Source organism: Chamaea fasciata, unplaced genomic scaffold (genome assembly GCF_029207755.1).
Source record: "Chamaea fasciata isolate MVZ Bird 193981 ecotype frontalis unplaced genomic scaffold, bChaFas1.0.hap1 SCAF_9, whole genome shotgun sequence".
NCBI lineage: Eukaryota > Metazoa > Chordata > Aves > Passeriformes > Sylviidae > Chamaea > Chamaea fasciata.
The window spans coordinates 1,779,907-1,807,802 of record NW_027094094.1 but is presented as its reverse complement, the minus strand read 5'-3'; positions in this window follow the sequence as shown (position 1 = coordinate 1,807,802).

The window sequence follows — 27,896 nt, the reverse complement described above, 5'->3', positions numbered from 1 at the left end:
CAACAATTTATTAAAATAATTTATTAAATTAAATTAATAAATAATTTAATAAATTTGTTAACTTTTAAAATATATTTTTTTAAAAGTTCTGGCCTCTTGGAGGAGCTAATGCAAAGCAAACACTTTTTTGTTTACTTGCTTTTTAGGCAAAGGCTTTAAAATCACAAGTAAGTCATTTAATTGTAAATATATTTGCAGCTGCGTTTTATCAAATAATCTTACCCAAAATTCTGGTTTATGAAGTTATGATGATTTAAATGGTTCTTCCTCTCTCTTTCTCTCTCTCTCTCTCTCTCTCTCCTTTTTCACACAAATTCTCTGGAGGATCTAAAAATAAGCCTCTAGCTATACAAGTCAGTGCTCCAGGTTTATCCCAGAGACTAAGCAGTATTTCACCAAATACCTTTATTATTTTCTGGGGTTCCTCTGCATTGTGTGAAACCTCCAAGGTTATTTGAGATCAGGCGTGGAAGGAAAATGGACACATTTGAGGCACAAGCTGGGACGAAGAGTTTCTCAGAAGCTGTGCTGGATAAATTAAAAACGTGAATTTCTATTTTCCTGGTGCTCGGGTTACACGTTTAGGGACTTTTGTTTACCCTTTACTAATCTAAAAAATACCTGTAATGAAGGTAATGTAAAGGTGACCAGAGATATGTGAAATTCTGTGTCTTGCCTCTTGAAAAAACATCTTTAGCATCAAACCCATGAACTTTTATATTTCATAGGTAAGGGTTTGATTCTATAGCATTAACTTTAATGGAAGGGAAATCACTTATTTCAGCTGCGTTAAGACCACAAAGAGTAGGGTTGGTTTAACCACAACTTTGTAAGATAACAGCATTTTTTAGATGACTTTTCTTCACTTTCTCTGATGAAATCTGAATATCCATTCCTTGGGTAAACATTTAGGTAGCACAGTGTTATGCTGGGATGAGGAGAGGAAGATCAGGAGGTTGATGGAGGCCCAAATGTTCCTTGCAGAGCTCTGAATCTTTAAAATGTTTCCCCACCATCCAAATACAGCTTCCTGTGCAGGCTGACTTTATTCCTTACCAGCACAGAATCCAGGAATGCTTTAGGTTGGAAGGGGACCTTAAAACTCATCCACTTCCAAACCCCTGTGCCAGTGATACCTTGGGAAGGCTGAGCTGGAATAGAGTCTGGACAGAGCTGGAGAATAAAGCAGAGATTTATTGAAAGGCCTCCAGGATACACCTTGGGCAGGACAAGAGCCTGGCCAGGGCTGCACCCAAGGTGGACCCAAAATGGTCCACAGAATGGCTGACCGATCACGAGACCTTACATTTTTATAAGTTTTGGTCCATTTGCACATTGGGGTTTAATTGTCCAGTCCCAGCTCCAGGCTGTGAGGTCCCATCCTTCTTGTCCCTCCCTCCAGCCCACCCTTGTTTGTGCTTTTGGGCTGAGTTGTCCTTGGTGTGCAGCAGGAGAAGGATTTGTTTTGTGTCCCTGCTGTGTGCAGAGCTGAGTGACACTGACTGTGAGCTCAGAGCTGCACCCCTGGGCAGCACAGAACCTCAAATACAGGAAAGATAAAACTTAAGGCTTCACCAGGGACACTTCCCATTATCCCAGGTTGCTCCAACCTGGCCTTGGACGCTTCCATGGACCCAGGGGCAGCCACAGCTTCTCTGAGCACCCTGTGCCAGGGCCTGCCCAACCTCCCAGGGAACAATTCCTGCCCAATATCCCACCTAACCCTACATTCTTCTCTTTAGAACCATTTCTCCTTGTCCCATCACCAAAACCAGGAATATCCACGTGCAAAATCGAGCAGGGCTGAGCGTATCAAGGGAGGACACAACATCAGACGCCAAACCCAGACCCTTCCAAGCTCATAAAACCTCCTCTGCTGTTTTCCAGAATGATCTGCGTCCACGGGATGGTTCCTGTCCCCAGATGGAGCCGTGGGGACACAGGGCCCAGGTGCTGCCCTGTCCCTGCTCCCAGGACGCAGAGCAGCCCCTGGAAGAACTAAAACTCTTTTATGGCAGGGAGAATAAAGCAGGATTTCACAGTCACTTGTCTTTGCAGTAACCAGGTTCTCACTTCCCCCAGCACCCCCCAGGGGCCACGGCTACTTCAGGTGCACTCCTCTGTTTATGGCCCTGCAGCAGGATCAGTTTCCCCTAAATCCCCTAATTCTGGCTGCTGGGGTGGATTTGCCCAGCGAAGGGTGACTGAGGATGGCCTTGTGATTAGGCTAATTAGCTCATTTGTGTTTTGCCCCCTCTCTGTGTCTCCTGTTGAAGCCCCAGGGTCAGGTTGGATCTGTGGGGTTGGTGTCCGTCCCTGCTCACAGGGGCTTCTTCCTTGCTCTGCTTCCCATTCCCAAACAAGCGATGGCACAGGTGACACCTGCTGCCTTTTTGTGCTTTTGTTCTTAAAATTCTCTTTAGAATCATGGACTGGAGCACAGGTCTGATGAGGAGAGGCTGGGTGGGCTGGAAAAAGGGGCTGAGCCTGGAGAAAAGGAGGTTCAGGGGGGACCTGGTGGCTCTGCACAGCTCCCTGCCAGGAGGGGACAGCCGGGGGGGTCGTGCTCTGCTCCCAGGGAACAGGGACAGGAGGAGAGGGAACGGCCTCAGGCTGGCCCAGGGGAGGCTCAGGGGGGATATCTGTGAAAATTCCTTCATGGAAAGGTTTGTCCAGCCTTGGCACAGCTGCCCAGGACAGTGCTGGAGTCCCTGTCCCTGGAGGGATTTAAAGTCCATGTGGATGTGACACCTGGGGACATGGGGCAGTGGTGGAATTGCTGGGGAACAGTTGGACTTGATGATCTGAGAAGGTCTTTTCCAGCCTAAACAATTCTGGGATTCCATCCTGGTGTTTCTGAAGCAGAATTCAGGTTTCTTGCCAGCACTGAACCTGTGGCCTCAGTCCACCACAGCTCTGCCACGAGGAATATTTATCTTTCCCGTACCTGTGAATCACCCGAGGGAAAAAAAAATCACAGAAACTGACTTCAAAACTCCTCAAACCATTTTAATATTGAAAACCAGTCGTGCAAATTTTGCTTTTCCTGCATGACTCTGCTTATAACACCGTGAGACACTTTCTCTGCCTTAAATCCTCCAAATTCCAGCAAACAGCATTAAAAAAGGGGCGTGCACGAGGTACACCCCTGAGCTGTTGCTGGTACAATGGAATGAGGCTGTGTTTTGTAAATGAGCGTGCACAGCCCTTCCATGATTTACTTTATACCTACAGTAAATTTTTCTTGCAGGAGATTTTATGGTGCCTGGTTGAATCGTGAATGTTCAGTCAAACCTTCCTCCAGCCGAGGCAAATAGAAGCCAGATCTGCAGAGAGAAAGTAACAAGGAGTTTTTGTTAATGTGTATTCCTGCCCCGAGTAAGGGAACAGTAATTCTACCCTAATGAAAATTAAATTTACTACCTTTTGTTTGTAGTTGTATCTTAAAAAAAACCCAAAGGCGCACACCCTTGTTAATCACCATGAACAGCTCTCTTCAACCAGCAGAATGACAAAAGAGCACTAAAATGCTCTGGCTGGATTCCAGGTGGTTTTGTTTAGGGGTCTTTTTGTGTGTTTTTTTTTTTTTTTTTTCCCCCGGACTTTCCAAAGAAAATTCACATAACATGCTTTTTTCCCCCCATGTTTTTCCATGATTCATAAACCCGCTTTTATCCAGTCCATGAAAGGACCTCTCTCCATTATGTAGACCAGAGCTGACACATTTATGTGCAAAATTGCTGGAGCATTTACACCACTATTCATCAAGGCAGTGTCTGTGCTCCAGGAATATTGCAATCACCTGGCACAATCAGTTTCACACACATTCACAAATTCTTGGAAGACGGCGTTGTTGTAACACGTAACAAAACATAACAACCACTGTGCTACAGGGTCAGGCATCCAGAAAGCTGCTTTTGCTTCCTTAGTCCTGCCCAGGAATTCCAATTAACCAGTGCCACCATATTATTGATGCAATATTGAATAATAAGGGATCTGTGGAAAACTGAGAGTATCAATTGGTTCAGGAAATTGCCAATAAATACAGTTTTTATTCCCAAAAGGCCCAGCTGAAATCCAGCCTGTGCTGCTGGAAGTTGCACTTACCTGGCTGGTTGTACGTGGCCTGTAAAAGAGGAATATTCATTTTTCTCTCTTTGTTATGAGATATTTTATCACCATCCCCTACTGGAAGTTTCCCAGAGGAGTGTCCAAGGCCAGGGTGGACGGGGCTTGGAGCAACCTGGGATGGTGGGAGGTGTCCCTGCTCATCACAGGGGGAGGAACTGGATCAGGTTTAAGGTCCCCTCCCACCCCAACCCTTCCTGGGATTCTGTGATTCCAGGGGAAGGTGCTGCACACCCAGCTCATCAGGTGATAAAAAACCTGAATTGTTCTGCAGCCTTGGGGTGGTCAGCACCTCCCTGACACGTGATATTACACCCCATGGGATATATCTTGACCACCCTCAGACAGGATAAGATTTGGATTTTCTAAATGCAGGGGAGGCAGGTATTTAACTTTCAAAATCACCGTGGCTGTCAGGTGAAAAAAACATTTATTTCCATGTGGATTTTCACTGACTGTAGTTGCAAAGATTTTAAAAAATTGCCCAAATAAGTATTTACATGATACTGTAACCCAGAATGGTTTCAAAGGAGCCTTTATGATCTGTCAGGTCAATAATCTGCATTTTTAAAAGTCCCTGAATACATATTTGCATGATCTGTATTTCAAAAGCTCTAGTAAATATGTATTTGCACAATAGACCATAACAATCTCTTTTAAGCCATCGTGGTCTATATATAGTGTTAATCCTCATATATTCCAAAGGAGTTTTATTTTCCAAAATAGCTTTTATTAACAAGATGTTCAGATGCTGCCGTTCTGAGGGCGATAGAAGGATGTAATCAAAAGGGATGAGGGCGGCTTTTCATGCAATTAAAAACTGATTTAAAAGTTAGGCCAGCAGTGGAAGGGAGCACTGGAGTCTAGCCTCCCTTGCAGCCCACAGACCTTTCCTAGAAAACTCCTTTTTTTGTGGAAAAGAGAAACAGGGCAGAAAGGCTTTGAGATGGAACATCAGAGCAACAAATTCGGGAACCCAAATATTTTTTGCGCCAGGGTCTGCTTTGACAAATGTGCCGCTGTTTCCATGTTTCCCTGGAAAGAGGGATTGGAAATATCCTTTTCCAGAGGCACGGCTGGGTGTGAAGTGCTCATATCTGTGTTCTCTGGCTGGCAGTGCCCAAGGCCAGGTTGGACATTGGAGCTTGGAGCAGCCTGGGACAGTGGGAGGTGTCCCTGCCATGGCAGGGGTGGCCCTGGGTGGGTTTGACGTCCCTTCCCACCCAAACCATTCCATTTCTCTGGGATATGATCAGGTCCATGTCATGACCAGGTGCAGGTGTCCTCCATTTCTTTCTGGAGGATCTCCAGAGGTTCCTTCCAACTTTAACTCTTCTTGATTGTGGCCAGACACAAATGACCAAATTCATCATTTTCAGTCACAGCTGAAAATGGGCATCAAAGCTGAAGATGGGAGCTGAGTGTTTTAATCTATTAAAATTAGGAATTCTTCACTCTAGCCAGCTTTGCTTTCCATGTGTATGAGCCTCTTAAACACAAAGATTGGATTTGTTTAGTTTCTTTAAAAAAAAAAAAATTGGATAATTTTTGAAATTTTAAGTCTTGTCCTGGCTTCAAATCCTAAAAGAGATTTTTCTGTCACTGTGACAAGACCTCAGTTTTCACTTTCAATGCATTGAATATGATAATTTATGTATAATTATGTTATCAGACACGGAGCAGAGGTGAATGTTGTTTTATCACTGCTAAGAGTATTACTGTGAAATTATCAATATCCTGGTTGTAACAACACCCGTCTTTAAATAGCCAATCTTGAACTAACTCTGCCTTCTGAAACAATCCGAAATTATTAGATATATAAAATTATGGGGGGGGGGGGGTGATGACTTCAGTTGCCTTTGCTGTGAACAGATATTCCATTACTCCAGCTGCTTGAATTCTTTGTCCATATTTTCACATTTCTGGAATCAACTTATCTTGGTGCCACAGCTTCAGTCTGAGTACTTCACCCCCAGCAGTGTGAAGACCACAACTTTTGGTCGTGGGATGGCAAAACCTGAATAAATAAACCTGAATAAACAAACCTAAATAAACGAACTTAAATAAACCTAAATAAATCCCTTGTCCCCAGATTTTGGCCACTCTGCCTCCACCCCAGCTGACGTTTTCCTGCTCCTCCTCCTCTCCCAGGCATCTGGTGCAGGTAAGGGAAGGAGCCTGCACATATTGTTTCTGTTTGCAAAGGAAATACACCCTGCACTTTCCCTGAACATAAATTCAGCCAAAGTGGTATGGCATTAATCAGGTGCAGAATCTGGAAAAATCATACCGAGACTTTGCGTCTTATATTAAAAGCAGCAACTTAGGGCTGGTCAGTTTGTTTATTGAAAATGTTTTATTAGCACTGTACCTTGCAGAAAGGGAGGAATAGGACAAAATGGGATTATTTCTCCATCCGTCCCCTGCTCAGATTTTCTGCATAAACAATTTGGAGCATGAACTGTAAAAATAAACAGGTTGGTGCTGGATCCTACACGGAGCGTAAGTCCCACAGATCCTGGGGAATGGCAAAGCAGTGCTGGGTATTTCCAGACTTAGAAGGGCTCCTCACATAAATCTGAGTCAAAGATTAAACTCAAGCTTCCTGAAGCTCACCTGGCTTTTCTCTGCAGGGCTGTGAAGCAGCACCTTGGCTTCTCTGTGTTTGTGTTTGGATCACAGGGAGTCGCAGGAGAAAATCCCACCTGGCCCAGCATCATCCCAGCCCCGAGCAGAGCAGAGGCAGCAGCCCCAAACACACGCTCCTACAACATCCCTCATTTTCCCTGCGCTGATAATTGCCCATTAACATAATGCAAACTGAAACCCCTCTCCTAATGCCAGAGCCCCGGCGCACAAAGCTTTCCTTGCTCCATTAAAAAGACAATTTTGCCCCTGCAGTAATGGAAAAACGTCAGATTCAAAGAGGAAAGTGGGTGCCTCTAAGTATTTCATATTTTACAGGAATATGTTTTAAATGAAATACTGCCTGACAGATAAATTACTCTGGCTTTGCATACGGGCCTGGCTGATTTAGTGCTACCAGCAGTGCAGATGGTTGGCGACAACTTTGTTGGCGCTTAAACATCTTAGTACACGAGTGCAATTCTTGCACTAATGCAAACCACTTGTGGAACGACCCCTCCTATGTAATGTTTTCCATTGAGAGAACTGATTTGGACTTCCAGAGGAAAAAAAAAATGTAACATACAAATTACTCCAGGTAACCCAGAGCCTTTAAAAAGAAAAGAAATGCAGTAATATCTGCTCTCAGCAGCCACGGTTTAATGAAAACAGAAGTCTGAAATGGTCTTTCTAAGTTTCAGACTTACAACAGGTCCCTACTTATTAGCAGAGTGGTTGTACCAGCAATTTGTTTTTGTAATTATGTTCTTTGTGGTCTACACAGTTTTCAAATAGTGATGCTGAAAGGACAGCTGGAAATGCTGCGAGTTGCTTACCTAATCCCCAGTGAGAATAAAAATAGATAACAGTAAATGAGACTGTGTGGGGGGAGCTAAATTAACAGGCAAAGCTGAGGGGTTTTTTTTTAAAGACACAGTGTGCTTCAACGTATGCATTAAAAGATGGAGATGAAATGTATTAAATATCAGTAGGAATACTCGGCCCTTTGATGACTTGAACGAGGAGCAGAGCTCATTCCCTGGCTTAAAACGCCCCGCTCTTGTACAAAGCAAATAATGAGCTTGACCACGAAATGTTGGTATTTCCCATGGAAAAGGGAACACCGAGGCAAAATGGTTGGTAATGGAGCAACGCTGGTTCTCCTTCCTAAGCTTGTGTTAATTCTTCAAAGGAACTCCCGGATTCCTGTTTAAACGGGAACTTGACTGGGCTTCAAAGGCGGTCGCTGCTCCAAGCAGCAGCGTTTTCCCTGGCACCAGGGGGGAGCTGTGCTCACATCCTGCCTGGGAGGAGATGGGGAGCCTGCATCCCACGGGACACCTGAAAATGCTCCTTTTTGAAAGGAACTCAGCCAGCTTCAGAAAACCTGGCAATATGTAAGCTCCAGCTTGAGGCCTGCGCAGCCACGCAGCCAGGCACTGCTGGGGTATCCTTCCTTTGGTTTTCCGAGCGCAACCTCCCTGGTTTCACTTCAATTCATCGGGATTGCCTTGGCACTTGCCGCCGGTGTTTAAACCTCCTCAAAGCTTCGCTGCTGAAGGACAGAGGCCACCTGTAGCTGCACGCTGTGGATGCACCTTCCCTCCACGAATCAAGGGGCCACCAAGGCTTTGAAATCTGAGATGAACAAGGGTTTCTACCTGCATTTGCGTAGCTAACAAGCCAGCCAGGCTACTGGCGGGTATCAATCAGCATTTCATTATGCCATTTCGCATTAGCCGAGGATGTGACCTGCGCTATTCCCTCCTGCAAAGCAACAGCTCGGAGCTGTCATTTCCTTGAAGCTGGAAAGGTAAAGGCCTGATGGAGCAGGGAGCTGACATTTGCTCGGGGAAGCTCGCAGGAGCAGCGGGCAGCTCCCAGCCCCACGCCTGCCGTGGAAAGCCGACCCTCAGCACGCCCAGAGTTTCTCTTCCTGACATCCCCTTTCTTCTTGAGGATTCCTCCCAGGTCTGGGAGGGAAGAGCTGGGCTGCTGCACGAAATCCAAATGTGCAGAGCAGAGCCAGGAGGAAATTTGTGTTTCACCAGAAGCAGGAGCCAAGCGAGCTCCCCGCTGGGTGTGCTGGGGTTGTGTGAGGAGAACTGGGGCTCACACAGACCCCAGGGCTGTGCTGGAGGGAGGTCCTGATCCACAACACACTGAAATCAAAGGAAAGGCTGACCTTGGTTTGAAGGAAGTTCCTGAACCAGCGCCGTTAAGTGAATTATATTCTGAATGTGTCCAAAAGTTCAATGAATGGTTGCCTGAGGAAATGATTCCTCGGAATTGTTCAGTGGCTCTCTGCAATTCCAGGTATTTTGGGAAGCACCAACAGGACTTACCTGTGGTTTTGTATCCCGAGGTTCCTCTAACTGAATCCATCCATTCCCCCCCTATCCTGACAGTTAATGAATTGTCTGCTACAATAAACAAAATCCCTCCACATCCCTGGAGATGGGGAGGGGAACGTTTGCTCCTGGGCTGTAAAATTTGGCTGTGTGGGAAGGGGTCTTCTGTGGGTTTCTTTTTTAGTATTGAGTGAGCCAATATAAAGTGTGGTGTATTTTCCTCAAGGACTTGGCCTCTGAATCCCGGGCCAGGTAAGAACAGAACAAGAGGGAAGTCACTTGGTTCTGTGCCTGGAGTGAGGCTTAAGCTGTTCAAGGCCAGAATAAACATGAAGCAAATGAAAAAAAATGCGAGAGGAGAGGGGTGGTTTAGCAATGAGCAGAGCTTGGAAGACGAGGCTCAGTTGCCTCCCCCTGGGAATGTCTGGACTGCCATTCCTGCTGGCATTGCCCATCTTCCCAGCTCCAGGCAGAGCTGTATCCTCAGCCAATTTTCTGGTATTCCAGGGATGCTCCATCACAGGTTGTTTCCAGCTCCATCCTGGTGCACTTTCCTGGGAGTAGCTGAGTGTTTCTGATCATCTCCACAAAACTGGAGCTGTTCCACCTCCTGGTCTGGCTCCAGGTGGCAGGATGAGGTTTTATAGAATTATGGAATCACAGACTGGTTTGGGTTGGAAGGAATTTTTAAGGAAAGGATCTCATGGCATTCCACCCCATGAGCAGGGACACCTTCCACTAATCCAGGTTGCTCCAAGCCTCATCCAGCCTGGTCTTTAATACTTCCAGGGATGGGACATCCACAGCTTCTCTGGGCAATGTGTTCCAAAGCCTGTTCCATGACTTCTCTGGGAAACCTGCTTGGTTTATACTACAAATGATGTTTAAACTGTGTTTTGTTGTGACCATTTCCAGCCCTGAGCTTGCTTGCACTCTCAAAAAGATCCCAGACTAAGCATACATACAAGTCTTAAAATTAGCAAAAAGACAAAAGTTAGTAAAAACCTAAAATTCCAGTATTGATAGTACTGAAAACCTATTTGGGAGATGAAATTACAATCATACACCTTATACAGGCACATGCAAAACTACAGATTATGCACAGTGATATAAAATCCCCCAAAGGCAGATTTATCCTGGATATTAAGTCCACTGAGCTGAACTATTAAGAACATTTCAGGGGAAAAAAAAAAAAACAAAAACCACATCCTTTTCTTTCCTCAGAAGTGACACCAGCAGACCAGCACAGTCGATGCTCAGAGAGGGTGGCAGCTCCAGAAGAGAGGCAGCCTGGTTGTTCAAAGTGAAAAGGATTTTCAGGATTACAGACTGATTTCTCATTTCCTCCTCGCTTGCAGCTCCCCCACAAAAGGGAGATGGGGAACAAAAGGGGCTTCTCCCTCCCTTTGGTTAAGAAACCAAAGTGCATCAACTGCTGAAGTTCCACCTACAAACCCAAATAACCCTCACCTGGACGCCAGCAGAATGTTCAGGAAAACCATTTTACTGGCAGCTAATTTTAAATTTTCACATATTTCTTATTTCTCTGCGGCAGCCTCCAGGCCATGACGCCATGAATTCACCAAACAAAATCTAAAATCACAGAGCCACGACAAACTGAAGAGATGGGGGAGCTGCTGACGTGTCACTGTGGCACATCCCCACAGCTCGGGATGCTTCTGAAGTCCTTCAGTGGCTCCAGATTTGGGGAAACACCTTCCTGGACTGCTCAGAGCACAGGCTGGAATTGGTGGGGAAAAGCAGATTCCAGCTCAGGTGTGATCCCCATCCACACAAGGTTATCACAGAACCACAGAATGTCCTGAGCTGAAGGGACCCTCAAGGATCACCCACCCAGTCCAACTCCTGGCTCTGCACAGACCCACTCCAAGAATATCAAATATTCCTGGAACTCTGGCAGGGTTTATGTCGTGATCAGTGCCCTGGGGATGACTCTTCAACGCCCAACCTTCCTCCTTGGGATGAGCCTTTTCCTAATCTTCGACCTAATATAGAGTATCTCTATAAAAATCCTTTAAAGAACGTTGAGCAGGAGCAGTTTGCACGGCTGAGCTGTAGGGTGAGCCCGGGGTGGCTCAGCACCCTCCAATCTTGCCTGGATGAGATCCTGGAGAGCCGAAAAGGTGTCCAGGCTGTGCTCAGCATCCCTCCCTACAAACCCCCCGGGGCGCTGGCGATCCCCGAGCCGGGTCCGCCACCCCGACCAAATTAAAGAGCTCAGATTAACAAGGAGGATAAAGCCGCAGCATCCCCCGGGGGGCAGCGCCTGCTGCCACCTTGGAAAGAGCTGGGGGACAGGGACCAGCTCTGCAGCTGGATGCTGCAGGGGAAGGGGGGCAGTCGGGGCTGCTGGAGGGATCGCTGCTTTTCCCAGCAGAAGGAATGTGCCGTTCCCCCCCCGACCGCAGCCGAGCTGGCGAGCGCGGGGCTGGTGCCTGTGCCAGCCCTGCGGGGCTGTGCCCGCTCCCGATCCATCTGCGGGTGCAGCCCGTGCCAGCGGCTGGGCAGGGTGGGCCATTACAGCGAGAAGTCCACAGCATAATTAAAAAAAAAAAAAAAAATTAAAAAAAGCTCCAAAAAAATCATGGTTTTCCTTGCTACTCGGATTTTTCCACTCCTCTGTTTAAAATTCCTGGGTGGGTTTAATCAAGCTCATGAGCTTGGTCAATTTAGGAATTTTGGGGGGGGGGAGGGAAAACACTAATTTTTTTTTTTTAATTTTTTTTTTTTTTTTGGCTTTTGAAACCAAAAGGAAATAATGGCAGCTTTGCCAAGCAGGTTCTCCCAAGTTCTCACAGCTCTACATTGTGTGGCTCTGTGACTGGAGCAGGCTCCAAGCCTGACTTCCAAACGACCTGGAAAGGGTCCTAAACCAATGTGGCTGCAGGCAAGTGGGAGCTCAGCTCAGTGGATGCTGCAGCGCTGGAGGAGACAGACAGGAATCCCTAATTGTGAAATCTGCCTCACCTCCAAAAGGCAGAAAAACTCACAGACTCCAGGCCTGTAGTTTTAAAGGTATTTAGTGACATTGTTTTCCTGGAGATGTCTGGGTAAGGCTCAGCTTAAAGCTCTTTCACCCAAAAAAAAAAAAAAAAAAAAAAAAAAAAGAGAAATAAAAAAAGAAATAAAAAAGTGAAGTTGTTCTATCATCTTGTTATCTCTGTGGAAAAAAAAGAAGTGGTAAATACATGACAACAATTGCTTTTTACCTTTCCATCAGTCCAAATATTGAATCTCGCCCTGGCTGAGTCCCAGATGGTGAAGCATTTAACTTCATTTTCTAACCTCTTTTGGGGCTCCGTTTAATTTATTAAGAGGTTACTCTCAGGACAGATCATGCGACACGTGAGTGTAAATTGAACCCGGTGTATCTGTGATTTACTAACTGGGTGCCTTGAGAGCTCTGAGGTGGTGGCTCTGCAGCACAGGAGCTGTGAGTGTGTGCTGGGAGCCTGTGGAGAGTCCCAAACCTTCAGGATTTCCTTGCCCACCACGGTGTCACATCTCAGGGCTTCTTGCTGCCTCTCCCCTGAGCTCAGATTTCAGCTCCTTCCACAGCCTCAGCCCTGGCCTGGAAGGGAATGCCTTGGGCATCAGCACCTTCAGCTCCTCCACATCCACATCAAGCTGCATTCCCACTTTTTCTTCTCTTGTTGCAGGAATTCACCATCTTTCCTGGCCCTGCTGCTGCCTGTTGAGCTGAGTGTGCGCCAGAGCTGGAAATCAGCAACAAATCCTTGTTTTCCAGCCTGTTCATGCTTCTTTAAGTGTTGTTTCTTCCAGGGCACTGCACCATCCCCTGCTGCTGTCCCATCACAGGCTCCTCAGGGTCACCTGCTCCTCGTGGTCATGACACCACCAGCCACACTGGTGGTCACCCTGCCAGCTCCAAAATCCAAGGGTCACCCCCTGGATAATGCACTCCATGGGAATAGAATCCCTTCAAGGAATGGCCACCAAACCCAGCAGTGGTGCAAGAGCACCACCTCCCCTTCCCTGCCCGGGGCTGTGCCCAGCAGAGCTCTGGGACAAAACCTTCCAAGAGGAGATTGGGAATCTCCAGGCCGCTTCCCAGGTGAAGAAAGAGTGACCAGTGACCTCACTGCCAGTGAAGGGAGCGGGATGTGCGCCAGGGAGAGCTGGTGGAGGCGATGGAGCTGTTTTCTGTGTTATTGTAGCTCCTGGAACCCGCCGGGGCGGTGGTTATTAATTTATTATTATGTGAATTGCAGCTGTTGATCCCGTGTTTTACCCCCTGTCAGGAAAAGCAGCCGCTCTCTGAGTCTGGGAATGGATGGATTTTGGGGCTGGCAGTGCAGGAATATCCACCCAAGCTGGTGGCGTTGGCCAACGAGGGCTCAGGAGGATGCCCACAGCGCTGGGGAATTGAGGAAGGCAATTTGGAATTTGGAACATGGAACATGGGCTGGGTCTCCACAGCTGGGGGGAGCTGAAGAGCTGCTGGAAAGGGCTTTGGACTGAACAAACCTCCTGCTCTGAGGCAGGGCAGGGGCTGTGGCAGGGGAGTGCGGAGACCCGGCCACGTGTTTGAGGCCAGTCATTATAAATTACCCCCACTCCTGCCCTGTCCAGGCGTGTTTTATTAGGACCAGAGATAAACTCCTGCTCCCGGCTCCGTGGGATGGGTTGGCTCCTGAGGTCCTCCCAGCAGCTCCCACAGGTAAACCCGACCCTCCCAGCCTGGAGCAGCACCTTGATCTGGCATTTTGCAAGGCGGCCCCGCTGGTTTTCCCTGCCCACTGCTGATACTCGGTGTTTAAACCAATTACACAGACATTTAAGTCTCTTTCACATGCCAGCACATGGCCCTTGTAAGCCTTCAGGGTTGGGGGCAAGCAGGGGGGTGTTGGCTTTTGCGAGCAGTGTGTACATTAATTCCAACCTAAGGAGCTGCAGTAAATCACTTAATGCCTGAATCAAGTCAGTTGTTGTTGTTTTGGTGAATTGGGACCATATTGGGGACTATAATAACCTAATAATGGACAGTGCAGGCATAGACCACACTGTAATGTATATTGTAGGGAATATGGTAATAGTCTGAAATGGCAATTCTCCTAAATAAATAGCACATCAACTTACTTAAACCTAATCATAAATGGGACAAATTGGACCCATGTGCAAACAGAAACCTGAGCAGAACGCAGGAGTTAAAGAAGCCATTGTTTCCCAGGCTGACCCTGGGCAGAGAAAGCCTGTGTCGGGTTACATCTGTTAAAATGATTCTAATGCCAGCCCAGTATTTTAATTATAAATATATAAAACATTTAATAAGAAGACATTCTGGGCTTTCTAAGCCTTTAAAAACTGGATGTGGGCGGAGTGGGTAGAATGGTATTCCATGTGCCCCAGACAGAGTGCCAGCGTATAATGATTGAATGTTTTCCTGTAATAAATTGAAAAAATCTGGTTTGTAAGAATGGATCCAAATCACTTGGCATTAGAAAGGTAATTTGTTACCTAGCTTCCTCTTGGAAACAGACTGCTTCCAAGTTTGCTGGAACTTAGTTTCTAGGGACTGTGATGTCCAAAAAGAGAAAGAAAAGAGCAACCAGGATGCTCAGGGCTCTGATGTTAAAACACACACACGCTGATTTTTTCTGCCTCTGGTTTGTTGTTTTTTTTTTTTTCTTCTCAGTTTTCCAGTCCTCCCTCTCATGGCTCCAAACACAAGATTCAGCAGCCAAAAAAACAGGGGAAAAAAAAAAAAAAAAAAAGGTTACTCAGGACAAAAGCCAGATCTATAAGCCACCTTCTTTGTACCTTTCCAAATCTCAAGCCTGCTTAATTATGATTAATTGCCACATGGATAATCAGATACAGTTTCAAAAGGTTGGGGATGACAGTCCAAGGACACCAGGGAAGAAGGAAGGTTCGCCTTTGTTACAAGCAAAAAAAGAAGAAGAAGAAGAAAAAAATACCAGGTCCCTTCCTCAGCCCATAACCTTTTCTTATTTTAACAATTCCAAACGGAATTAATACCATCAGTATATTGTTCCCGCTCCTGGGAATTGAACTTCAACTGTACAATTTCTGCAGCTGTCAGTTTTTGCAGCCCTCCTGTCAATAACGCAATGTTGGGGTGCCCTTCTTCTTGAATGAAAGCAGTTTCAAGTTTCTGCTTTATGTCTGTGCTTTCTGGGTGGTGTGACATGATGAGAAAGTATAAAAAAATAATAACAGCAGTTAAAAAGCTTCCACTCTTGACTTAACTGGATCAAATGTAATAGACTACAGTCTTTTCTCCCGATTTCCTTTGCTTGTTTTAGAAAACACTGTGAAAAGTGCAGGAGATTTTGTCTTGCCAGCTCTTTCCTCCATTTAAAATCCCTTTGGCTAAGTCAAGGATCACAGTATGTCATTTCCAGCCTAACAGAAGTGCTGGGCCTTGTTCAGCTCCTATTACTAGGAGGCAAATCCCTAGGTTGCAGGCGCCAGTGTTTCTGCGTTTGGCTCCATTCCCAGTATTGTTTCCTTCATTACATTCCAGAGTGCCTCTCAGCCAGTTAATGTTTGCACTGGGAGGTCCAAATATCCAGCAATCAGCACTGAACTTTTCTCTTTTTGTCGAGAATTGCAGGTTTCAAATGCAATCACTGGCTTTAAAGAAAAACTTACAGGTGAACACAACAGCACTAATTTCCATTTTATTCACTAACAGTTATATTTTCGGCAGTTTCTCCATATGCACTCGTAAAATGCCTTCAGAAGATGTCTGGCTTTTTCAGACCTCGTACAGGCTGGAGTTGTTTAGGAATTTTGGGGTAAGGGCTGCCCTCTGCAACATCCCTCCCACCCCGAAACCCCCATCAGCACAACCCCCATGCTCGGGCATTAATGCTGGAAATTCTTCCTAACAATACAAATACACCCTTATTTTTATTTCAAGCATACAGAAATATATTTCTGAAGAAAGTGGATGCAATAATTTAGGCGGCGTGAAGGGTCAGTGTCAGGCTCGGCCCTGTGAGGCTTGGTTTCTAAATTACCTTTTGGTATAATTTTATTTTCTCTTGGCGTCATTTAATTGATAGAGCAAGGACAACTTGCAGCCTTTTGTGCTGTTTTAAGCATTGGGCGGCATGGAGAGGATTCAGAGTTGTGTTTTTTTCTGCGAATATTGAATATTTTCCCAGGTGTCTGCTCATGGGTGGCTCCATGAGCTGCTCCCAGGATGGATGGACACCCCTGAGAGCAGCACCCTGGATTCTCCTGCCACCCGAAACTCCTGTAAACAGCAAGGAAACTTCCTGTAAATGACAGAGGAAAACATCTTTATTTTCAGAAGCTGTGCCAGGCTGCACCTCAGGCAATTTGAATTGTTCTATAGGAGCACTGTCAATAAGACAGCCCTGTAAAGTTTCCTTTCTACGGGTTTACTATTAAGTTACGAGAACCGACTGCAGGTCGTAGGCTCGGTTACACAATTAAACAAATCCACGATATTTCCTCGCGGGGGAAAAAAAAAAAATAGAAAAAAAATTATAATAAAAAATATGTCCAGGTTGGGAAATCCTCAGTGTTTTCCATAAGGCCTCCAGCTATGCTTCCACCCATGATTATATGTCATATGGATGGTGTCACCGTGTCCTAAGGGTGCTCGCTCGCAGCGATGAGATCGGATTCATGGAAGTGGATATGCTCAGGGAGAATACTAATGCTAACTCAGCCTAAATAACAACACTGCCAAAGGAGGCAAGCAGGAGATGAAATACAGCGGATTTCAGGAGGCAACAAGCTCTCATTTATTAAGATCACAGGCATTTTGCAGGTTACAAATCATAAAGCAGAAATAACTTCATAATATACAGGTCAGGAATGTGCCTGGGATATTGAGGAACTATTTCCTTGGCAATAATCTGCCAGAGATAGTCGGGAGCGTGCGTTTTCTGGCACAACAAATCACTGCTGATTAATTTTGTCTGCCTTTGTCTCAGGGAAGCGACGAGACACTCGAGTGTGTGTTTTGTACTTACTCCACTTCCGCGCTATTTTTCCTCAGCGCATAATTTTTTGCAAGATAGGCCAAACACAATACTCTTTGTTTTACCCCTTTGACATCGTTGTTTTGTTTGTTTGTTTGTTTTTTCTTTTGCCTGAGCACAGCCTGCCTGGCTCAGTTAAAGTCAGCAGAACCCAGGCACAGGCTGCTGTGGCAGCTCAGCCCGCAGGGTGATGCTGGTCTGAGCCCTGAGAAGGATTTTTGGGAGAGGAGCAGCCCCTCTGCCACACCTGGAAAAGTGCACCCAGCGAGGAGGTGGAGAAGGTTCCTTCACCGTGGACCTGTAGCAGCAACAACAAATTGGAAACTTTTTTCCTCTCTGCTGGCACTCGGGGGTAAATCCCAGCTCCGGTCATGGAAATTACAGCAAGAAAAGAAGCTGGAGTTTCTTGCGGGAGGAGCGGCAGAAGCAGGGCTGGATGCAGCTGGGAAGGGCTGGACAGAACTGTGGTGTCTTCCTCTAGGCTGTATTTATTGGATCCTGGAGCCAGCCGGGCTGGATGGTGGTCAGGCTCACACAGGAACTTCACAGCACCCCTGGAAGGAAAACACATATGATAAACACCAAAGGCAACATCCAGCCCCACAGCTTTCCTAACATTAATTAATATTCACTGCTATTAATCATCAACAGATCAGAAATAAAGTCTCTGCAAAGCAGGTGCAAACTTCTCCAGGCAGCCTGTGCTGGTGGTGTGACAGCCACCAGTTATTATTGGAGCATTGTCTCCACTTCCCCAATGTGCTTTGATGAATATTCCCTGTTCCAGACTGGTTATAACGAATCACCCTGAAAGAGGGAATGTTCAGGAAGTGAGAGAGGTGTGTGGTCAGTCAGGGCTCAGGAGGAGCTGGGCAGGCAGAATTCACTGCTGTGACAGACAAACACCCAGCAGGAACACCCACAGGGAGGTGGGTTTGAAGTGTGTTCATCAGAGAGAGGAGTTCCCAACCCGGCCTTGGACACTTCCAGGGATCCAGGGGCAGCCACAGTTACTCCGGGCACCCGGTGCCAGGGCCTGCCCACCCTCCCAGGGAAGGATTTCCCCCCAGTATCCCATCTAATCCCGCCCTCTGGAAGTTAAACCTGCCCTCTGTCAGTTTGGGTTGCTTCAGGCAGAGCAACGTCTCCCAAAGTCACCTCCCACCTCCGCATCTCCCAAATGAGAGAAAAATAATGAACCCCAACCCTGGGTGGTGCTGCCACAAAAAATGCGAGTGGGGGAAGCCTCTTCTGCCACTGTGGGTGGCTGCAGTGATCCCTGGCTCTCCTACTTGCGCTGGGAGAGCGGAGGAAATTTTTTTGGAAAGCTTTTCCAAGTGGGGCTGATGGAAACCTGGAGAGGTGGCTTGTTTCTCTCTGTACCTAATTTATCTTCCACAGGGTTGAAGCCATCATGGAAAATGGTGTTGCTGTTGCTTCTGTCAATACTCACCTCCTACTCACGTTCCCAAAGCTCCCACCTTCATCGTCATCCTTTTCTCCCTCCAGAATTACAACCAAACCAAAACCGTGTTTGTAACATTGCTTGCAATTCCGAAAGAAAAAAAAAAGCTCGAAAGAAAACAAACAGCCAGCAGATGCTGATTTTCTCACTTAACTGCACATATTTTATAGGAATTCTCTCTGATTTTCTCCCAGGACACCCACCTGACCCTCCTTTCTCTCCAGCCTCTCCCAGTAGTGGCCAAACACTACTAATCATGTAAGATTCAGCCCATGGAAATAAGCTGCAACCAAGACAAATTTACCCCAACCTCCAGGCCTCTGAATGCACACCAGAACCCAAGAAATGTCTTTGCTAGAAGAAATGCATTTTCCTTGGAATTTTAGACCAAATCAAATAAATGCTACAGAGAGAATTCTGTAATTACTTTCCTCTTTCACATAACCACAAATAAAACAAAAATAAAAAATCGGTGTTTGAAAGGAAGAATGACAAAATGCATTTTTCAAGAATTACCATGCAACTGAAAGTGGAACATCATAATTTTTTTTTTTTTCTGCTTCTCTTTACGTAACTGCAAGTGATTTACAAGCATGAATTAATTTTTAATTAATGCACTTCAACGAAGCAGAAATTAGTTAGCTCGGAATTTTTCAAAGTTGTCCATAGACAATTTGGTTGGGAGAGCACCTCCAGAGCGAATCCTTCTCCAATTCTGGTGGGAGCCCAAAAATCTCTATGGTAACTGAAACAATAACCTGTGGAGGAAAAGAGAAAGTTTGGGAAACTGCTGAAATAAATTTTAGCTCCCTTTGTTATCTGAAAATAAGGAGGAGGCTCCACATCAACTGAGCAGTCAGATTTCCGTGCCCCACTGAGAGCTTTGCGGGGCTCATGTCCAGTCAGGACCAGTTTAGGCCCAGTTTAGGCTGGGCTGAGGTGCAGAGACTGAACTGAGGTTTCCTGCTCACACCCCAACTCCTTTGCAAGACCTGGGAACAGGACTTATTATTTTCTTTTTCAGATTAAGGAAAACAGAAAGGAGAGAGAAGGAAAATGGGTGAGTCATGGCAGTCTCTTTGCTGAAACACAGCTGCCCTTGTCCCAGCAACAGCATTCTTAGAGCCTGCATCCAAAATTTATTGCAAAATAAAACCAAAACTTTTTAAAACAACCACACTATAAATGATGTTTCTCTCTTTTTTTTTTTTTTCTCCTATGTATTTGTGAGGCTATAGCCAGGATCAAGGGGAGGACTGGAAACTCGAGAGAAATGGAATTCTTGTGAAATTTTCAGGCAAATTTTGCAAACCCACACAGGCTCTGTTGGCCGGGAAAAGTTCAAAATCATTTGGTGTTTTTGAAAGCTTTGATGTTTCTGGACTTTCTGAGATTCCTTTGGTGTCAGGTCCGTGTAACGGCACCCACAGCACAACCCTCAGGTAATGTTGTATTTTTCCTCTGACAGTGCTGCGGGAAAAGTGCAGGAAATCCTGTGTCCTATGATCCCAAATCAGGAAGCCAAAATACTGTGGGCACGTGTGTATCCACTCCTAAATTCAATGGCGCCATTTTTCCATTTTAGGGGAAAAAAATTCCACAATTTGCTACAATATTTCTGCTTTTAAAACACAGATCTTAGGTCTGACTTGCAGAACTTTGGATTGCCACCGCTCTGAGGTTAACAATTTATTTGTGGCTGGAATTTATGCCTTGGGAATCACGGAATGGTGTGGGTTGGAAAGTGCCCTAAGGACCATCTACCTCCAAGCCCCTGGCACAGACAGGGACACTTTCCCCTGGAAAACCTGCCCGATTCAGGAACCTTGCTCAGATCTAGCATAACCCTAAAGCTTGAGCTTCTCCTCAAACCAGGAGAACCGTGCAGTGCCTCCGAGAGAAGGGGAAAAAGGATGTCATGGAATGACGGAGTGCTTCTGAGGCGGCTCTTACTCACCCTGAGTAAGAAAGAGATTTGGCTGTGGCTGATTGATGTTTGCAGCCTCCCCTTCCACAACCACGCTGGGTAGGAAACACGTGCAGGAGGTGCTCAGGGAGACAGCACAGAGGAAAATGGGAGCTAGGAGGGAGACAAGGATGACCTGGTTTTGCTTCCAAGCTAATTTTACATCACTTTCACTATATTTAGTTACATCTCTATTTAATAGGGCTGCAGCAGTTGGACTGAGATTTTTTTTTTATTGTTGTTCTCTGAGTAATTTAAATTTCTAAGAGTTCGTGGTGGTTGTTGTTGTTTGGGGTTTTTTTTGTTTGTTTGTTTTGGTTGTTTTTTTTTCCAAAGGCTTCATGACCTTCTTCCATGAGTTTATTTTAGATGTGGTGGAATGTCCCAGAGAAAATTCCAAATGGTCCTTAATAGATGAAATGTTTCCAGAAAGGAGAAATTCTCAGTGGACTATGAAACTATTTTTCAATCATGGTGTATGGCACACAAACCACAGCTGAGGGGGTTTTTTTTCAGTAGGAAACTATTGCCCAGTGGGTTAAAGGAAAATAAAGAATAATGGGATTTTTCTGTGAGGCTGGAGTCGTTCACAGGGGTTTGCTCCCCACTAGATGTCACTGGAACTGTTTGAAATGTTTGGAACAAACAACCCCAAATTCCCCCGGTTTTGGGCTTCCTTACAAACACCAGACTTGGAGCAGGTTCCGTTGGAGCTCTGCTCTGGCACGGGAGCCTTGCAAGGGAATCCAGGCTGGGGGCTGTAAATTGTGCCAAGTTCATGGTTTGACATGGACTGGGGGAGAAGGAAGGTAAAATTCGTGAAGTTTGGCAATGTCCTTGCAGATTCTCTCCTTGAGGAAATCCGTCTGGAGGCAAGGAGAACACCTGGAGTCAGTCACCATTCTGCTGAGGGGACTTCAAAGACAGAGCAAGGTCCTGCCAAAACCTGTGTCGTCTTTTGCTGAGTCAGCAGTGCCCAGCGCTGGGACAGCCACACCATGGAGTGCAGGTGACATTTGGGTGTCACCTGAGCCACCACTCAAGCCAAAAAGAACCCAGAAATTTTGAGAAGCTCTCTCTTTCGAATTTTTCCATGGCTGTTTCTCAGCTGTCCTGATGTTCACCCCACGCCACAGAGGAAAACTCCTCAGATTATTAGGTCCACTATTTAAATTCTCCCTGTAGTTCCAATTGACTACAGGAATCTTCTTCCATTCTTATTCAAAATTCAGTTTAGTGTGATTATGTGGCCATGCATCAAATATGGCAGTATAATATGTCCTTTCATCTACTTGCCATAATACATCCCTTTTAGTGCCACATAAATCCCCGGAAATATCGCTGTCTTCTGCTCTCGAGATCCTTCATGTGCCTCTTTGCCTTACTGCCTTCCTCTCCTATTGTTTCTCCAAGCTGAATTAATTCCCCTTTTTTTCCCACCCCAATGAAAAGAGAGAGCTGCTTTGCTCTTGCTGCTGCTTCTGAGCAGGCACCAGTGGAAGCAAAGCCCTCCCAGTGCCACCACGGCCCTCCCAGTGCCACCACAGCCCTCCCAGTGCCAGAGAGGAGCCCAGAGATCCAAGCTGCTGGCAGGCCATCTGTTGGAACCCTGGAAGCTGAGAATTTCAGACTTTCTGTGCTGACAGGCACTGATCCTCAAGGAAACACTGCATTCGACCTGAGGCTGTGGAGAGGCTTCAAAATTGAATAATAGGACCAGGGTTATGAGTGTGTAGTTTGAATAGAAATGTGTAACATCACATGGTGGAAAACTTAGAGTTTAAGGGTTTAGCATATAGTAATAAAGCAAGATGGAGGATTTAGGGCATTGGATAAGTTCTTCTTTTTCACCTTCTTCTTTATGGGTCTGGGTGGTTTTTTGTAATTGGGTAGAAAAGTCCGCATTGTGGACCACGGGTGGTTGGTTATTGGGTTAAAAGTAAAAATAATTTATGTGTCATCTCATAATTAGACAGTTTATGCTTAAAAGACCTCGGAAAGAGATAGAGACAGAGCCATTTGTCACTGGCATCCCTTCTGGCAGTGCCAGCACCTTGGCTCTCCTCTCCCTGGAGGCTTCCCAGGGTTGCTCCATCTCCTCCTGCAGAGGCTGGTGGGGAGCAGCACCTGAAATCAGAGTGAAGGCAGAACTCACAGTGCTGAGAAGCTGGAATTGAGGAGTTCCAGCAGCCTGCGTGGTGCTCCTCATCCTCCCAGGGCACTGCAGCACCCTGGAATTTTTTCCTTTGCCCAGGATCCCTGTGAGTGCCAGTGCTGGGGGCCCTGGAGCACAGGGAGGCTCTGCAGCACCACCCTGGGCTGCCAAAGAGCTGCTGGCCTTTTTCCAGTGACCATTTGATGTGTGCATGGGTTAATTACTCCAGGCTGCATCCCCTTCATGTAGCCAGGCACACCCCAAATGCCACAAAGCTCTTCCCATCCTCAAGAGTGGAATCCTAGCACCAGCACTGGCACCTGCTTCTGTAGAGCTGTGGAAAGGTTTTGTTGGAAGGGACTCAAAGGCCACCCAGTGCCACCCCTGCCATGGCAGGGACACCTTCCACTGTCCCAGGTTGTTCCAACCTGGCCTTGGGCACTTCCAGGGATCCAGGTGCAGCCACAGCTGCTCTGGGCACCCTGTGCCAGGGCCTGCCCACCCTCACGGGGAACAATTCCTCCCTGATTTCTTCCTAATTTCCACCTTTAATGGACCTTCTCTTTGTAACTCTTTCTCCAGGATTAATCCCGTTGTCACCAAGGCTCCTTGCCTCGCCCCAGAGAGGAGATGGGGTTACCAGCCTGGTTCTGCCCTACAGCAGTGACACTGTCCCACATCCCTGCCCAGCCAGAGAACAACCTGCCTTTGATTTGTTTAATTAATTAGTAACCCGATTGCACCACCTCAGCATAACCCCTTGGTAGGCACTGTTGAGTTACTTGGGAGAAACACAACAAAAAAAAGGGTTTATTCTCTTATAAAATGTCTGCAGTAAGTTGTTACGATATTAAGCCAGCAAACTTTCAACCTATTCAATATTCAGTAAATTTAAGAAAATGAATTGAAGCTCCTTGCCTGTTTTAATATGTGCTCCTGAAGACATTTTCCCATTTTTTTTATGGTTTAATTAAAGCCTCATGGCAATGGTAGGCTTCTTCCTACCTACTATGCCAGTGGTTAAAAATTACGGGTTTCGAGTACCCTGCATGGCTTTAATTGCTCTGCTGAAGATAAAAGAGCAGCAATATTTTTATCACAGCAGCAAAAATTAAAAATGAGCCCCCACCTTGCCCCTGCCCCAAACATTGATGTCCAGACCTTGACTCATGAGATATTTTGGGAATATTTCTTCCTGCAGCGTGTCCTGGAGAGCAGAGGAACTTCCTTGCCCCACTTATTAATATATGAAAAAAAAAAAAAGTGTAGAAATCTCTAAATAAAGAAAGTCCTGGAAGAGAACATTCAAAGCAGGACAATGCAGAGGAAGGTTACAAGTATATTAGGATAAGGGCACCACAATTATATGAAGAAAGTCTGGAGAGAAAAGATTACATTGTTCTGACAACAACATTTTTCAAACATTTAGACCTTTAATATCATTAATTTAAAGTACAAGATTAAATATTTTATGCAAATATTAGACAACAGCAAAGAGCTCCGCATATTAGGATTTGAAACAAATTGAAAGCATGCAAGACATATTCATTTCTTAAGCAGTTTAGTTAAAAAATCGGTATTGTCTCTATTAGGATTAACTGACAGTAACTCTTTGTGTTCAAATGGATTTAACTTCACTGTGGTTTGTTTTGCCGATATCATTGTCCTCCAATAATCGTGGATAAAGGGAAATGTAAAAGGACAGATCAAGTCAAAATATATCTTCACATCATAAACACAGAATTATGTTTAAATTTCATTACTAAATGGGATTTCGGCTTCATATACCATGGCTAATCCTGCACTGTAAAAGATGTATAAAACCTCCTGACGAATTCTAACAGACTTTGTGGAAGTTGCATATATTGATTAAAACATCAAGCAGCTACATACAAACCAATAATGAATTACTTCTTGTTGGAAGATAAAACTTTGTGATATTTAAAATTACAGACTTGAAAGTAAGTAAAATTACCCCTAATTATGCAGAAGGGAGCAACACCTTAGCAGTAAACAAGATAAGCACCTCAAACAGCACTAATAATTTTAATTAACATTTTCTAGTTTCCTTTCACCTCCTTTCAAGGTCATCTGCTACCTTTCCCTGGTACAACATTACAGCACAGTGTTAAAAACTTACATTCTATTACTAATTGCTTTGATAAGCCAAAAAAAAAAATTTCTTTCTTTCCCTTTTTTTTTTCCTAAATCACTGAATCTCCTGCAAAAGCAAATTTTGCGTTGTGTGAAACCGTCGGGAAAGGTTTTGCAGTGAACTGCTCTCAAAAGTCAGATTCCAGCAGCTGGGATTCCGTTCCTTATTTGGGGCCTGATTCTGACCACCAGAGGCAAAATTCTTCCAGGAATTCTTTAGAAATCCGTTGATATTTCAGGTGTAAATGTAAATATTTGGATTGGACCCAAAGTGTTGAATATTCAGATTGCAATCAAAATTCAAAAGACTCCTGAGGTGTGAACACTGCAAATGGAAATTTGGTCAAACGTGATAATCTACACAGTATTTGTGTTAATTTTTTCTTGAGCGCCGATGAATAAATGCACGTTCAGGACTCATGACCTTGCTAAACTCTTTCTTTTCTTTTCTAAAAAGTCCAAAAGTTGGTCGGGAAAGGGCTTTGTTATATCAGTGAGTTTGTTCCATGCCACAAATTTCATGTACGAGGTCACTTGGAATATAATGTGTAGTGAAAGAATCTCATTAGGCTAAAATGAATGTAAAATGTGTCAATTTGATCCAAATGAGAACTGTAGTAAAACCATGTTTGATGTTCATGTGCAATAAATCTTTAACATTTGTCTGTAAAGTATTAGAGAACCCAGAGGGAAATCTCTATTTGTGATAGCTGCACATTTCCAGTGATTTTTCCTATAATCCTTTGTTGACATTTAGCATATGGCAACAGAAAAGAAGATCCTAAAATGAGAATTATTACTTATTATTCGAAGGTAAACAAGATGGGCACCTTGAATATCAGGGTTTTAGGCTGAAATGATGAGAACATCCCTCTGTCAGGAGGAATTGCTCGTCCCTCAGTCACTCCTTGGTGGAAAAGTGACATCAAAGGTGCCCTACCTGCCCGTCACTCAAATGTTCAAATGTCTGATGGCCCCATCCTGCCCGTTGGGTTGGATTTTTGATATATTCATATTGTTAATTACTGTTGTATTTCAATTTTCTCTCTAGTATTTTTTGTTCATTCATAATAGCTTTATGCTTCAGCGGACCGAAAGGACTAAAATGAAAGATTTCCAAGATTTCTTCTGGGAGTAATTTACAAAAGACCACAATTTTTTAATTGCCCCTGATGTTTAGTTCTGGATATCTGGAAGAGGAGAAACCAGCCCAACTCTTTTAGTTGCCACACCAACCGTAGCAAATTTCTATTTTTTTGCTCTCCCTCGCTCCTTGCACACCCCACCGTCCCTGTTTTGAGGGCTGTGCTGCAGCAATGTCATGGTGTTTATATTTCTGCAGCTCACACTTGCCTTCACAAGAGAATTATGAGTTATTTGCGTCCCAAAATGCCAGGAATAATTATGAGAAATCGAGGCATTTCATTTGAGCAGTAGAAGAAACACATAACTTCTGCTGAATGACCGAACTCCAAGTGCCACAGGATTGCTGCACGATGAGATCTGGCTCAGGATTATCACAGCGTTTTATAAAAACCAAAACAACCTTACAACACTTGCATGCCAAAGGTTGCAACACAGGCTTTGGCAGGAAACACGAAAATGCTCCAGCATGGGAAAAGTCTCGGAGCAGACTTGCATCTGTGCTGATTTAGGATTTTGCACTGAAGCACCAGCACCTTCCTGAAGCTAAGCTTGACTTTCTGGCCACAATCATGGTTTGGAAGCTGCTCAGCATCAGCCCCTTCCCCATCTCCCCCCAGCCCCTGTTTTTTACAGGGTTTGTCCATCTCGTTATTGCTGTGCAGGCTCTTTATCAATAACTGTGGTGTTCTCAGCAGAGTTTTCTTTGGCTTGCTGTCTGCTTTACAAAACCGCCGCATACTTGACAGTTTGCCCCAGTTCAAAATTCTTTGGTCAGAGAAAGCCCCGAGAATGAAACAGTATCTGGTGTTGTAAAATCTTGACCAGATTCTGAAATATTGCCTAAGCCCCTGTCAGCTCGAAGGTGATTTCTCCAGGTCATGGTTTAGAGGGAATTGATGGGACAGTCTGGGACTGCTCAGGCTGCACTATATCTTTTTCAGGAGTGCACGTAGTCACCTTTAGCACTCACTGCTCTCCAGTCCTCTATGCTTTTGACAGCACATTTGCCTCCATACACAGATTACAAGCTAAACATGGGGAAACCAATCCAGAAAAACAGCCCCTCTGCTTTTCCATTCCTCTGTTTCTGTGGGAGGAATCATCGGTTGCCAAATAACCCCGGGGAAAAATCCACCTGAGGCTGCAGCAGAGAGAACAATACCCCGTGCTACATCAAGCAACTCATCCCAGTGCTCCCAGCACTTACCCACTGCTGTCTGGTCCACGATCCAGCTGCAGAAACTGAGGCACAGGGATCTGAAAGGTCCATCAATCCAAAGGGAAATTTGATATAAAATATGTATCCCAGTGTCGTCCCCGTCCCATCCAAAACCCCAGAGAAAGACCAAATTCATGGCACATCCAGCAACTCTAAAATGTAAAAAAAAAATCATTCATGCTAAAAAATATTTTTAATCCATCTGATTATATAAATAAATAAATATAAATATATAGAGATAGATGTGCTGTGATATGATTTCAAACTGAACTTGCCAGTTAAAAGGCTCTGGGTAAACATAAACATTTTTGAATATCCTCATTATCAGACTGGAGTAATTCAAGAGCTTCCATCAACAAGTGCTTGATATAATTTTAAGTTCTGCCTAAAATCCCACTGAAACAAAACACAACCTTTGGTTCTCTGCCAAATAAGGGGAAGATCTGAAGAGGAGTCAGAACAGCTCGTCCAGCTGACTATTATAAATTATAAATTATAAATCATTACATTAAGTCCCATATATTTATGACACCAGCTCTGACTATTGCACTTTTTGCAGGGAATTTTCCTGGAGGCAAATCACAGCAGACCTGCTCATTCCTTTGGAGAAACTGCGCTGGCCCCGATAAGGCCAATAACCCTTCCAGTTTGGTGGCAACTCCC